The sequence below is a fragment of the Rattus norvegicus genome, chromosome 7 (assembly GCF_021556685.1).
Source record: "Rattus norvegicus strain SHRSP/BbbUtx chromosome 7, alternate assembly SHRSP_T2T, whole genome shotgun sequence".
Lineage (NCBI taxonomy): Eukaryota > Metazoa > Chordata > Mammalia > Rodentia > Muridae > Rattus > Rattus norvegicus.
In genome coordinates this window covers 119,618,837-119,633,179 of record NC_141540.1, presented here as the reverse complement: position 1 = coordinate 119,633,179, position 14,343 = coordinate 119,618,837, and positions in this window count along the sequence as shown.

The window sequence follows — 14,343 nt, the reverse complement described above, 5'->3', positions numbered from 1 at the left end:
GAGCTTGACCCGGGCCTAGTGATATGAGGGACCAGGGCCTGGTGAGCTTGACCCGGGCCTAGTGATATGAGGGACCAGGGCCTGGTGAGCTTGACCCGGGCCTAGTGATATGAGGGACCAGGGCCTGGTGAGCTTGACCTGGGCCTAGTGATATGAGGGACCAGGGCCTGGTGAGCTTGACCCGGGCCTAGTGATATGAGGGACCAGGGCCTGGTGAGCTTGACCCGGGCCTACTGAGAGACCTGGGCCTAGTGATATGAGGGACCAGGGCCTGGTGAGCTTGACCTGGGCCTAGTGATATGAGGGACCAGGGCCTGGTGAGCTTGACCCGGGCCTAGTGATATGAGGGACCAGCGCCTGGTGAGCTTGACCTGGGCCTACTGAGAGACCTGGGCCTAGTGAATTGAGGAACATTGCCTAGTGAGACTAACATGGGCCTAGTAAGATGACGGACCTGGGTCTGGTGAGTTGGTGGCCTTGCTAGGACCCAGCTCTGACATGTGCCAGGGGTGGGGCTGAAGAGGCAGAGGGGATCCTGGGAAGGAGCCCACTTATCTAGCCTGCCTGTGTCGGGTTGAGCATGTTTGTGGTTTGAATGCTGGGCAGAGTAGGGAGGAAATAAGACATGTGGAGATGTGGAGTCAGCCACTGAGACAGCTTTGGCCCTCATGGCTCCTGGCGCCTCTCAGCACCCTGGCTTGTGTCCTAAAGTAGAGGCGTACTATGGGGTGAGTGTGTGTCCCCCCAACTCTGGGAAGCAAAGTTGAGTAAACAGGCTGTGAGGAAAGGATCCTGACCTTCTGTGCAAGATGGGCCTCTCAGGATGCCTGCTAGTCACCCTGAAAGCGAAACCAGCCAGCTACCAAATGTAGGCCCTGCTCCTCAGTGAGGTTTGTGGCCTGCGCTTTATTAGCCAGCTGCCCAAAGCAGCAAGTGTTTGGCGAGTTAGCCCCCTGGGTGTGCAGGGGTCTCAGGCAATCTGCCAAGAAGACACTTGCCTTGAGCACAGGGGCCCACCCCTTCTCTTCCCAACACCAGCCCTACAGCACGGAAGTTGGTGACTTAGGCACCCTTGAGCACCAGGGCTTGCCACGTGATGATGTCAACCCGATTCTAGGACCCCGGGAGAGAGAAAGCTGGAAGTGGGCATGCTCTTGCCTGCCCCATCACAGGATGCTGGTTTTTCTCTCACCACACCACAGTCCTTCAATCTCTACTTAGTGAGTTGTCCCTCAGCTTGGCTCAGGCACCTACACCATCAGGAATTTCAGCAGCAAAGTGAGGAAGCCAACACAGCTTTTGTCATCGGCAAAAGAGAGCCAGGTAGTCTCTGGGACCTCTAAAAGGCACTGGGGTTTAGGCTTGAGGGCTCAGAGAAAGAACCACAGAGGAGGGACCGTAGCAACCATCCTCACCAACCTTAAGGCTTCCCCTCCCTTTTCTACCTCGCTTCAAAATAGAGATAGGGAGTCAAGGTCTGTGATTGGAGGGGCCTGGTCACATGGCCACTCAGGGATCTGGAGTCAAGGCCTGTGATTGGAGAAGCCTGGTCACATGTCACTCCACAAGCTAGGCTTCGGAATGAACTTTCTGGAACACTTACTCCCATTTTATGAAAGTAATTAAAAAAAAAAAACAAAAAACAAAAAACAAAAATGAGGCTAACCAGATCCTTAAACTAAATCGTTGTGACTTGGTTCCATCAACCACAGCCATAACCAAGCATGTGAAGCAAACATCACGCAGGGGTTGAGAGTCTGGCTTGACAAACTGGCTTGGTAGCGCATGCATTAAATCCCAGCACTCAGGAGGCAGAAGCAGGTGGATCTCTGAGTTTAGCGGCAGCCTGGCCTATGCAATGAGTTGCAGCATGCCACCCGGGTTTACACAGAGAGACACTGTTAACAGAAAGAGGGAGGGAGAGAGGGGGAAGAGAGGGAGAGGGAGGGAGGGAGAGAGACTGTGTCGGGCTTCGGATGTCAAGATGGCTCAGTGGGGAAGAAGGCTTGCCACCAAGCTAGACAACCTGAGTTTATTTCAGAGATCCACGTGTTGAAAGGAAGGAACAGACTCTCACGAGTTGTCCTCTGATTTCACATGTGTTCTGTGACACACCATACACACGGCATGCTCCACTCTCAGATTAAATAACTGTACATAGACGCAAAATGAGCGGCGCTCTCTTGTGACACGACTGAGTTGGAATCTTAGCTTGGAATCGTGAGATGGGGCAAGAGCAAGGAATTAGGACATTCCTCACTGAATACCCGGGGTGTTGAGAAGATTAAATAATGTGACATGCACTAAGCCCTTAGATTAGGGTTGGCTGAAAACAATCAGTGCTAAGGACCAGCTGGAGGAATCATTTTAATTACCAACAGATCTTGCTTGTCTCAGCTGCCTCTATGTGATAGAAACATTAGGCTTCCAGGGGTGGGAGAGGCAGAGGGGCCTGGGGGCCAGGTGGCCTGAGGCAGGCAGGTGACAAGAGAAAACTGTATTCTAGACTGTCACTCTCCTTGCTGCTGCAATGGGGGAGCTGTCAGTCCCCATCTCTTTCAGGATTCTGTACACCTTTAAATGGTCCCTTGTTCCTTACCCCTTGTTTGTTTAAGGCTCCCAAGACCCTGAAGCCCTGACTTGGGATAGATACATTCTAGGCTTTTCCGGAAGCAGCTATATCAACCAGCCATTTGTTACTGGAACACATACCAAGGTAGTCAAGTAATAAAGAGGAAAGGTTTCTCTATGACTTCATGGTTTAAAGGTGCTAGTCCGTGGAGCCTGGCCCTGTTGTTTTAGGCCCAGGTGCAGCTAAGCCAGACACCTCACCTCATGACCAGGAAGCAAGCATGGTAGAGAATGATGAATGGTCCAGGGATCTTCTTAGTACCACCAAGGGCATAGTGCCAAGATGGAGACCAAATCTCTTCTCCATGAGCTTTGGAGGGACATTCTCAGCCCAAAACAAGGCAGCAGGAGAGGGTGCCACCCACTTGTACTTTAAATGGGTTAGTCTAGTGGCCAAGAAGGGACAGGCCTGAGTCCAGAGTTCATGGAGAGCTATTGCAAAGCCATAATAATTCAAGTTGGAAATACTGACGGGATGGACTCTAGATGCTGCTCTTGAAGGGGCAGGAGAGAGGTGAGACAGGAGAGGTTCAGGGGGTAGCACCATGCATGTGGATAAGAAGCTGGAGAGTGGGACTGAGGGGATCACAGCCGGACTGGGAGCAGTAGGAGCTGCTTTCTAGAGAAAAGACTTAAAAACATGAGTGGGTACCAGAATCAGTTGGAGGGCTGGTTAAAATAGATGTTACTGACCCAAGACAAGACTACCAGTCACCCAAACTGCAGTGGGTCTGTGAACTTGCATTTCTCTTTTTAAATATTTGATTACTTATGTATCCACCCGTCTGTCTGTCTGTCTGTCTGTCTGTCTGTCACGCCTCTCTCTCTCTCTCTCTCTCTCTCCCTCTCTCTCTCTCTCTCTCTCTCTCTCTCTGTGTATGGCTGTGTGAGTGTGCATTGGAGTGAGCGTGTGTGTGTGTGTGTGTGTGTGTGTGTGTGTGTGTATGTGTGCGCGCGCGCACATGCAGAGGTCAGAGTAGGGCATCAGATTCCGCTGTGCTGGACTTCCAGGTGTCTTCAGGATGCTGAGCTCACTAAGCAGGTACTAGGGCACAAACTCAGTTCCTAAGGATTGCTCGGCAAGCATTCTTAATCACTAAGCCACCTCTCAAGCCCCAGTGAATCTGCATTGCCAGTACATTCTCAGGTAATCATACTCGGAGGACTGGTCTCTCCAAGACCAGTACAGTTAGGTCTGCCGCAGCCTCTGGGTTGGGTTTGGATAAGAGACTGAAGAGACAGAAGGCATTTGAGGAGGGCTGCGGGGAGAGACGTGAGTCCTTTCACATGGTACAGTGACTGTCTTATGACCTCTTCTCCATGCCATACTCCCCCTGCTTGAGAATATCTCTTGTCGGGGGACTGACAGGCCATGGATGTGTCTTACACTCATGGCATGGACACCATTAAGAGGAGCAGGCAATGCTAGGTGTGGCAGCCCACACCTGTGATCCTAGTGTTGGGTAGGCTGAGGCAAGAATTCAAACTATTAAGAAATCAAGTTTAAGGCCAATCTGGGGTATGTGAGATTTTGTGTTCCCCTCTCTCCATGCCTTGCAAAACAAACAAACTGGGGATGTATCTCAGTTGGGAAAGTACATGCCTAAAACACACAAAGTCTTGGGTTCCCTTTCACTGCACAGACCGAGTGTGATGGTGAAAGCCTTTAATCCCAGCGCTCAAGAGGTGGAGACAAAGGGTATCCTGAGTTTAAGGCCAGCTCAAGCTATACAGAGTCTTATTTTTTAAAAAAATGAAAGAAAGAAGGGGAGGGGGTGTTGTTTAGGGAGGGAGATCTGGGGTAGTTGGCAAGCCACAGGGAAACCGGAAGCTCTGAGGGTTCACACTTAGAAGCTGTCCCCACTGAGAGTGATATGGGGAGAGGTCCGTACAAACAGCTCTTACATGTCATTACTGAGTACCAACTACCCAACGGGTGAGGTAATAATCACTCGGGAGGGGAGCCTCAGGCATTCTGGCTCTGAAGGGGGCAAGGAGGGAGTGTTTTCTGATTGAGAAGCCTGGTCTCTACCTAGCTGCAAGAAAGACTGAGAAGTGAAAGAGAGGCTGGGATTGTGGCTTGGGGGTTTGCTGTCCTGGTTTGCTTTCTGTTGCTATAATAGAATGTTCTGACTAAAAGCAGCTTGGAAAGAAAGTTGCTTTATTTGGCTTTTACTTCCAGGTCACAATCCATCGCTGAGGGAAGTCAGGGCAAGAAGTCGAGGCAGACACCATAGAGGAGGGCTGCTTACCCATTCACTCCCAAGCTCGTGCTGAGAAAGCTTCTTTCCTGAGATAGCCCAGAGCCACGAGACTAAGGATGGTGCTGCCAACAGTGGGCTGCGTCTTCCCATATCGATCGTCAGTTAAGCTAATTCCTCTCAGACATGGCCACCGATCTGGGCAGCTGAGGTTCACTCTTCCAGGGTGTGTCAAGTTGACACTAAAGTCTAACCAGCATAGGGACCAAGACTCCTAAAGAGACTCCTTCAACTCATGAAACACCCCCAAGCCAGGAGACACCTTCAGGCAAGGTTTGCAAAGCTGTCATGGGAAGAGCAGGGAGGATGACCTAAGATAAATGCTGGGGACAGCAGCTGAGAAGAAAGGCCCCCTCAAGAGGGTCCCATGTCATCTCCCTCTAGTCATAATTTTTTTGCAAACTACATTCAATAGAGTTCAACCTTTCTTCTAGCCCACCACCCAGCAGTGGACCTGTTCAACAGTAGTTCTTTGGAGGTGGGCTCGATCTCCTTTGGTGGAAGTCTAGTCCAGTAGCAAACACCAAACATAAACCAGCCACTGTAGCTCCATCCTGAAGAAACTGCCCAGCTCACCAAGCAGCCTGAGGCCTCGGAAGCAGCAAGCTTCTACAGGAACCTCACAAGCAGTTCTTGGTGAGTTCCTCTCAACGGTGGCATCGCCACAAGTTGAGCTCAACGATGAGGCTGTGTAAGGTGAACCAATACATGTGTGTTGTCAGTGAAGAATAGCGAGGTGGAGCAAGGCAAACCAATAAGTGCTTCTCTCTCACTGTCTGTAGGGTCAGATTTAGACTCCTTCCTCCCAGGTCCTTTCCCATGTTTGCTACATCCAAACATCCTTTCACCTACGTCGGCTTCGGGAAAACAGTCTTTCATGTTTCAAGTTTGCTTTAGCACCTGTGTGCCCCAGCAAAATACCATTCGACATAACTGACTTTCCAAAGAAACCAGAAGTTTCTACTCCATCTCCTTCCCTCAGAATGCACTTCCTCTTACAGGGCAGTGACATCCAGCTGTGTGCTCTCTGCGTTTGGAGAACTGACAGTGGTTGATTGCGTATTTAAGTTAGAGTCAGTGGCTAATCTTTTAAGGTGGGAGGATTTCAAACTCCTTTGAATCCCAATCTTCAAGCTGGGGCCGTGGGTCAACCTGCAATCCCATCACATGGGAGTCTGAGACAGGAGGATTGCTCCAAGTTCAAGATGAGCCTAAGCTACAGAGTGAGACACTGCCTCAACCACCCTACCCCCAGTTAAATATTTAAAAAACATCTCATGTCCAGCTGCTGTTGCAAATTCTGAGTTTGCTGGCAGCATGGAGACAGCATTCCTTACCAGCATATTCTCTACCTGCCCTCGTCCATGTGAAATAAAGTCAGTCCTACCCCCTCCAACTGCAGTTGGGGACCCTGTCCACGCCTTCTAAGAGGGATACCAGGCTGCCCCCCTCTCCTGGTGTGCCCATGTGCCCCCCCGCACCTGTTCAGAACAAGAATCTTACATCTCCAGTGGGATTCCTCAGTCCCGAGCCGTCATTCCTTTAATTCCTCCTCAGGGAAACCTGACATTGCCACCATCCAGGAACAAGGGTACCTGGACTCGTAGTTCTACTCTCAACAGTAAGGGAGCCACACTTTTCTGGCTGTGCATCTGAAGAGACCTTAATATTGGGAGGCCAAGAGACTGGGGTCACAGTGTAGCTAATTTCTGTTTGTCCCCCAGATGTCTGTGGATTTATCTTGTGTTTATACTGCAGCCGAGGTGACCCTTGCTGTGTTCCTTCACACATGGAGTAATGGCAAGAGAGAGCCTCTTGTCTGGTTGCTACGTGGTCCCAGTGTAAAAACAGTACTTGGAGGCTTCCGGTGGCCAAAGCTCAGCCAGGGCAGGAGGTCCCATACCCCGTAGTGTCTGTGAATCCTCACCAGTGGCCCAGTGCCTGCTGGGGACTTTGTATCACCCCAGAGCTCCTGTCCCCCACAGGCCCAGCTTAGCCCTGTAATTCTGGGAAGTATATCTAAACACCCCATGGATATCTGATACCCCATTGATATCTGGATGCTCTGTTGACAGATGGTACCCAGTTGTACTCGTGACCAGAACTGGGAAGACACTACCTTTCTCCAGTCAGTCGGAGCTGATTTAGACTCTTGAAGTAGTGCCCAGACAAGACATGGCTGGGTATCACAGGCAGGGCCAGAGGAGGATTACCCGGCTGTCTGTATACATTAAAGCTCCAGACCCTGCTTTGTCTCTGCCCATTGCCCCACATAGCAGCTTTGCTGTTCACCGCACAAAAGGTCCCCTGTTCCTTGGAGTCTCTAGTCACCAGGTCCTGGAGCCACACTTCACAAGGTTGGGGAGGGACCAACCGCCATTCCAAGGTGGCAAAGTGGCGGGGATTTCTTACTCCGATTTCTGCTTCCCCAAAGCAGACATACAGGCCACAAAGATGGCTAGGCAAAGGCTTCTCCAATGGGCATTTAGATTTTCAGTTCTTTAATAAAAACACTAACGCAGAACAGAAGGGAAGCGAGACTTCTAGAAACAGGTGCTCTGCAAACACCACACGTCCTTTCCTCGAGGTGACACCTAGCCTGTCTTCTGAGAAAGATCAGAGATCTTGGTGAAACCCATTTGAGAAACGAGCAAACAGAACACTCGAGAAAAGAACAAACAGAATCTTGCCCTACACATTTCCCACGGGGGCGGGGTGGGAGGAGTGGGCATTGTACATTGTCATGGGCTTTGCACAGCTCTCCTGCCTGTCCCTAAGGGCATGTTCTGGCAAGGCAGTAAGGAGACCTGCATTAGGTCATCTTGTCACTGATCACGTTGTAATTATGGATAAAACGCTTTGCTCCCTGGGCTTTGTGGCCCGGAGCTTCAATGGACCACAGGACTTGAGGTGCGCTTAAGACTGTATGACAAGGTTACAGAGATCGTGGTTGATAGGAGGCCGCACGAAGGGGACATCACTTTAAATTGGAGTTTTAGTGTTAATTTATTTTCAGAAGGAGATGGTGTGTTCCTACGAAACAGGCTCCAGGCTCCTAGCTGTCTTCCCAGGAAACCACAGTGGATATATAGTTCAAGCCTATCCACTTGGAGTTGTTCAGTGCAAGCACCTTCTAGCTCATGGCATGTGCATGCATGCATATACATGTGCACTCCTGTGCATGTGCACATATGCACATACATCTTGGGATTGTCCTAGGTCAGGGAACAGGGGTAACTTGCTATTCCTTCCAGCCACCCTTGTCTTTCCCATTGACTCCTATGGATGCCTGTTTTACTGTCTCTGGTCTCATGGCATCATGACCACACTATCGATCTCCACACATTTCCTGTGTACATCTCTGTTTGAGGCATGTTAGGTGTGATTTCTGGGCCACATCTAGAGATGTCAATAGATGTCAGATTGTCTACCAGAAAAGCGGGACTACTTTAGACACACACGAGGATGTGGCTTACATTTAGAACCTCCTTGTAGCAAACTTCTTGAGCCTTCAAGGATGGATTCTTACCAGCATCATTTGCACTTTGCCTCCCTCTCAGGTGCTCCTTAAGGAGGGGAATCCTTCATTCTGAGAAATTCATCTTGAGTTAGGAAGTCTCCTCATTGCACGATCACCGTAAGAGGTGCTTACACAAGATGAGGCAGCTTCAAGGTCAGCCAGCTGTGGCATCTCATACAATTGCTGTGGATTGGCCGTCTATCGTCAATGGAAATGTCATTAGGTCTACTGCGCGGCAACTGTATCTGAAATGGCTACTTCTTCTCTTTCCCTTCCTCCTCCCTCCCATAGAAGCTCTCTTGTGAGGGCCAGGCCATTTTCAGGCTCTGCCAGTCTGAATGAATCCCACAGCCCACGTAGCAAAGCTATGATCTGGAACACTGGCCCTAGCATAGATCTCAACTGGCTTCAGCCCAGAAGCTGAGTTGCTCTGGGGAAGAGCAGGGTGGGGATAAGGTGACCAGCTTTGTCTTTGTCTTAGCCATGAGAGATTCCAGGTGCTGGTGACCCTGTCAGCAGAGATGGTTGCAGAAGGGATCTGACAGGACCCGTGTGGAACTGTGTGGGCTGCTGCTGATGTCGTCAGTGGTGCTGGAATAGCCAGGGGAGCAGGTGGCTTCCAATACATCATGGGAGAATGCGTTGTAGATCAGGGGCTCAGGGAGGAGATGAGGACTATGAGCGGGGATGGTGTGGAAGTGGGGCTGAGAAAGGAGTTATAGAGGATGGCACCTTCTAGCTTTAGCACTGGTAGATGGAGTGTTCCTAACGAAGAGTAGGTATTGATTGAGCCTCCAGTAACCAGCCTCAAGACTGTTTGTGGTGGTTTGAATACACTTGGCCCAGTGAATGGTACTATTAGGAGGTGTGGAAGTGTGTCACTGTGGGAGTGGGCAGTGAGACCCTCCTCCTAACTGAAAGCCAATCTTTTCCCAGCAGCCTTTAGATGAAAATGTTGAGCTCTCAGCTTCTCCTATACCATGCCTGAATGCTGCCATGCTCCCACCTTGATGATAATGGACTGAACCTTTGAACCTATAAGCCAACACCAATTAAAAGTTGTCATTATAAGAATTGCCTCCGTCATGGAGTCTGCTCACAGCAGTAAAACCCTACCTAAGACACTGTTCCTTGTCCTTATCTCAGTTGGGTCCCTCTGAGGTTCCTTCTTACCCTGTGTCCTTTATCAGTTGGGAGGGAAAGCTTTCAGTCCTGTAGGGACTGGACTTGGAGTCAGATACCTGTTAAGCTCTTGGCCAATGACAAGACTAGAATCTAGAACATCAGTGAGGCTGACACCGTGTGTGTGTGTGTGTGTGTGTGTGTGTGTGTGTGTGTGTGTGGTGTGTGTGTGTTCAGTTTCTTCAGGTCTCTGGCTGAATAGCAGAAGGCAGGTCTTAGCATTAGTGAGGGAGTGGTCTCTAGGTGGGTCACGGTGTCACCTGGATGAGTGATGCCATCCAGGCTGAGCAGGGAGGGTGAGGCCAGTGGGGAGGATAGCTCAGCAGATGCTGGGATCTTTTCAAAGGTTGGTGGAGATTGTGGCTGAGGCAGGAATGGTGCCCTCTTTCTGTAGCTATGAACTCCCTCAGTTGCTGCTGGACTGTCTCTATTGCATGCCACTCACCAATGGCTAAAGTAGCTAGGGCAGACTGGGTAGCGTGCTTGCTCTGCAAGCCCGAGGCCCTGAGCTCAATCCCAGACCCGGCAAAGACAGGAGGATCCCACGGGCTCACTGTTAGCCAGTCTAGTAAACGTGTGAGCTCCGGATTCAGTGCGACTCTTCTGTAAACGTAAGGCAGAGCAGCTGGGGAGGTGGCTAAGCAATTAAGGTGGCTTACTGCACACACAGGGAGGACTGAGTTCCAATTCCCTCAAACAACGTAAGGGTTGGAAGTGCTCTCACACACTACTGTAATCCCCAGTATGGAAATCACTTGCTGCATGCTGATTTGACTCCAGGTCCACTGAGAGACCCTGCCTCAAGGGAACAAATCGGAGTGATAGAGTAGGGAACCTGGCATCTTTCTCTGGCTTCTGCATGCTTGCACAGTGTGCCTCCATCACATGCGTACACGTGTATATACCACACATGTGCACATACTAGAAGAAAAAAGAAATAGCCAGGAGACTTTAGGGAGGGGTCCTAAATAGATAGAGCCATGTCCTTTGGTTCTTTCTCTGCTTTCTAGTCGGAGGAATGAGGGTGGGATGGATGGTACCCAAACAGCTCTTTTGGTCTTCGAGGAGGCAGTGGAGTGGCTGTTGAGGATGTCTGAGGAGGAAGACAGTTGGCTGTGGATTCTGACCCTGCAAAGCCCTCTGCCAGCCTGGACTGTCACCTCTGAACCTCTTCTTACGTTTGTGAGAGAAATAAATCCTCTCTCATCTTGAGCTTCTCTTGTCTTCTTTCCTGTTGAAGTACGCAGCGGAACTGGGACACTGCCGCTGGTAGAAAGGGGTGGGAGGCAGCTTGTGGGGTCTGTGATGGAACAGGTCAGTGATGATGAGATGGAGCAGCGGGGGAGCCATTCTGATGCAGAGGGACAGGAGCTTGTGGAAGGAGCTGGTACAGAAATTTGGGGACTGCAGAATGGATCCTAGTGGCTCTCAAAAGCTTGAGTGATGAGGGGGTGTTGCCGCCTGTCTTAGTTAGGGTTTTTAATGCTGTGACAAAAATACCATGACCAAAAAGCAAGTTAGGGAGGAAAGGATTTATTCAGCTTGCACTACCCCATTGCTGTCCATCACTGAAGGAAATCAGGGCAGGAACCCAAACAGGGCAGGAACCTGGCTGCAGGAGCTGATGTGTAGGCTGTGGAGGGGTGCTGCTTACTGGCTTGCTCCCTGTGGCTTGCTCAGCTTGCATTTTTGTAGAACCCAGGACCACCTGCTCAGGGGTGGCACCTCCCACAATGGCCTCGGCCCTTCCCTTGTCAATCACAAATTAAGAAACTATCCCATTGTCTTGCCTACAGCCTTATCTTATAGAAGCATGTTCTTTTCTTTTCTTTCTTTTTTTTTTTTTTTCGGAGCTGGGGACCGAACCCAGGGCCTTGTGCTTGCTAGGCAAGCGCTCTACCACTGAGCTAAATCCGCAACCCCTAGAAGCATATTCTTAATGGAGATTCCCTTCTCTCAGATGACTTTAGCTCCTGTCCAGTTGATATAAAGCTAGCCAGTACAGAGCCACAAACCTAGATTCCAGGGTGCAGAGGGGATGGGAAGCTGAGAGGGTACAGTATGGCTTGGTCTCCAACAGTGGCAATGATGTAGTGGACAAGGGGAAAGTCACAGCTAAGAAGGGACATTGGGGACAGGAATCCCGAATGCAGACATCACACGGCTTCTGTGGAATTGGGGTCCTTGGGTGGGACTGGCTGCAGTAGTGGGTTATCTGGGAACTGTGTCTGTGAAAGTGGAGGGCGCAGGGAAGTTTGTTCACAGTGGGACCTGGTGAGGATGCAGGAGAGAGGAGTACAAAGGGCCCAGGAGCAGCAACTGTGGGGACCACGACATGGATGCTGTGAGGAAAGATAGCCTTGTAAGAGGGCTTTCTCCAAACACAGCAATCCCAAGGCCTCTGACATCTGAGAAGCTTCTATAAGATTCTTCCTAGGAGAAATGCTGGTTTCTTGGGACAAGGCTCTAAGGGGACTCTACTGTCTTCTGCTAGGATGCTCTTTGAATGCTTGAGTCCTGCCTGTGACACAGCATGGCAGGGGGGCCCTGCACATGAAAGTCCCAAAGCCTGAACATGAAATGATGGCCGGTTGATAATCACTCATAATACCCAGGCTGGAAGATGCTGGAATGAGAGGTTCCATGAGACCCAAAAGCCTGGTGGCTCCCGTGGGCTTTCAGAATAAGCTTCCAAGCTCAGGCTGTGGGATGAGTATCCTGGAAACTCCCGGGAGAAGGGGGTGAAATGGACTGATTGGGGTTGAAACAAGGTCATCATGTCTACCCATTCTGGCTGCTGGGTAGGAAGTTCTTGTGGTGCCAGGGATGGGAAGGAAGTTGGTACATTCCCCTCTGCTTGGATGGTGCCTAGGTGCATGGACCCTGCTATGCCCAGTGGCCTGGGATCCTGCACAGAAGAGGGTGAATGTGAAGTTTGTGCCTGGCTTGGCTTCAGACCAGAAATCCCAGCAAGGAAGAGGGGGACAGAAGATAGATAGATAGATAGATAGATAGATAGATAGATAGATAGATAGATAGATAGACAGACAGACAGATGGAAAGAGAGAGAGAGAGAGAGAGAGAGAGAGAGAGAGAGAGAGAGAGAGAGAGAGAGAATGAGAATATGAATGTGAACAAATAGAGAGACAGACCTGGATGTAGACTGAGCCATTCATCTCCCACAACTCTGGCTATACTGGGTCTTGTGTTCTACCTCCCCACAAGGATGGCTGAAATGGAATCTAGGGAGGAGGTCAGGCAGGGTGTGGGGAACACGAGCCCACCCCTCCCCTCATGCCTCTGTGTGCCCCTACCATATTTCAAAGGTCAGAGACTCTGAGTAAAGGGTAAAGACTGTGCTTCTCTCAGCCCCTGGCCTGGCCACTTAGTCAGTTCTTACTGGCTGAAGGAAGGGGCGAGGAGAAAATGAAGGAGGAGGGAGAGGCCTGAACTGTACCAGCCAGGCCAGTCAGGGTCATCCCCACAGACTAAGCTATGAGGACACTGGATCATTCCAAACTGGATCTGTGGTTTCTAACTTTGCCTAGGGACAATTATTCCCTTTGACTTTATATGTGCTTTAGTTTTTTAAAAACAGATTCTACTTATCTGGAGGGAGGAGCTAAGTCCAAAGTCTGCACGCAAAGCCAAGAGCCAGCCATCATGGCTTCCTAAGAAGCTTCTAGAAGTATTCAATTCTTAGGAAACCTGGCATGTCAATTTCCCTGTCACTGTGGGTTTTTTTTTACCTTCTTCTGTTATAGAAGAATCTTTTAGAGGAGGAGGGAGGTGGGACAGGAGAGAGTTGTTAGCCATTTCCTGTGGTTGTAACTCAGTGTGGTTGTAACTCAGTGTATCAGAGAACTAAAGCTCGTTGGGCCCACAGCTATGGACAGTGGCAGTGGGTAAGGCCTTCCTTCCACATCAGGGCAGGTGGAAGGCATCACATCGCTGGATGGAGGGCCATGCTGGCTCCTGTCTCTCTTCTATATCAGTGCCCCTGTAGGGAGCCACCTTCATGACCTTACTCCATGGTAATGGCCTCTGAGGTTTCTGTTCTCACAGATAATCAATATATGAATTTGGTGGGTTGGATTTCTAATGCATGAGCATTTGGGGAGCACATTCACACCCCGTCAAGGAGAACTGGCTTTTATCCCGTCTCCATGGATACCTTCCTGTGTGTCAGTCCTCGCCACTTGTCCAGGCAGGAACTGATAAAACCCCATTCCAGTCTGTCTGAGGCACCCCTCAGACAGCTCCTGTGTGATATTGCTATTAGAAGAGGGATGCAACCATGAGGGTACCACAGGGTCCAGGGATGAGTTTGTAGCTTGATGGGCTGTTAGGAGGTGGGAGGAGGTTATTGGAGTCAGGTCCCCGGGAACATGCCTTGGACAGACGGAGCCTGCTCCGCCTTCTCCCCTCCTTCCCTGCCTCCTGGTTGACCAGTTGGAGCCACTTTCCTCTACTCCCCCCATGATGGTGTTTCACTGTGGCAGATCTAAAACCCCAGGAGCTGGGCGACCAGAGACCAGACCCAAAAGCCACAAGAAATCTTCCCTCCTTTAAGTTGATTTTGTCACTGCTATGAGACTAAATTAGCATCTCATTTTACAGATTTGTGAACGGAAGCTCAGCGAGTTTAGGTCACACAGCAGGGGTGACCTCCCTACCAATGGCAGCCCATGTGTCTCCTTCCCTGGCTCATCTCAATCCTCTTTTTAGGGCCTTTTTAGGGTCTTTGAT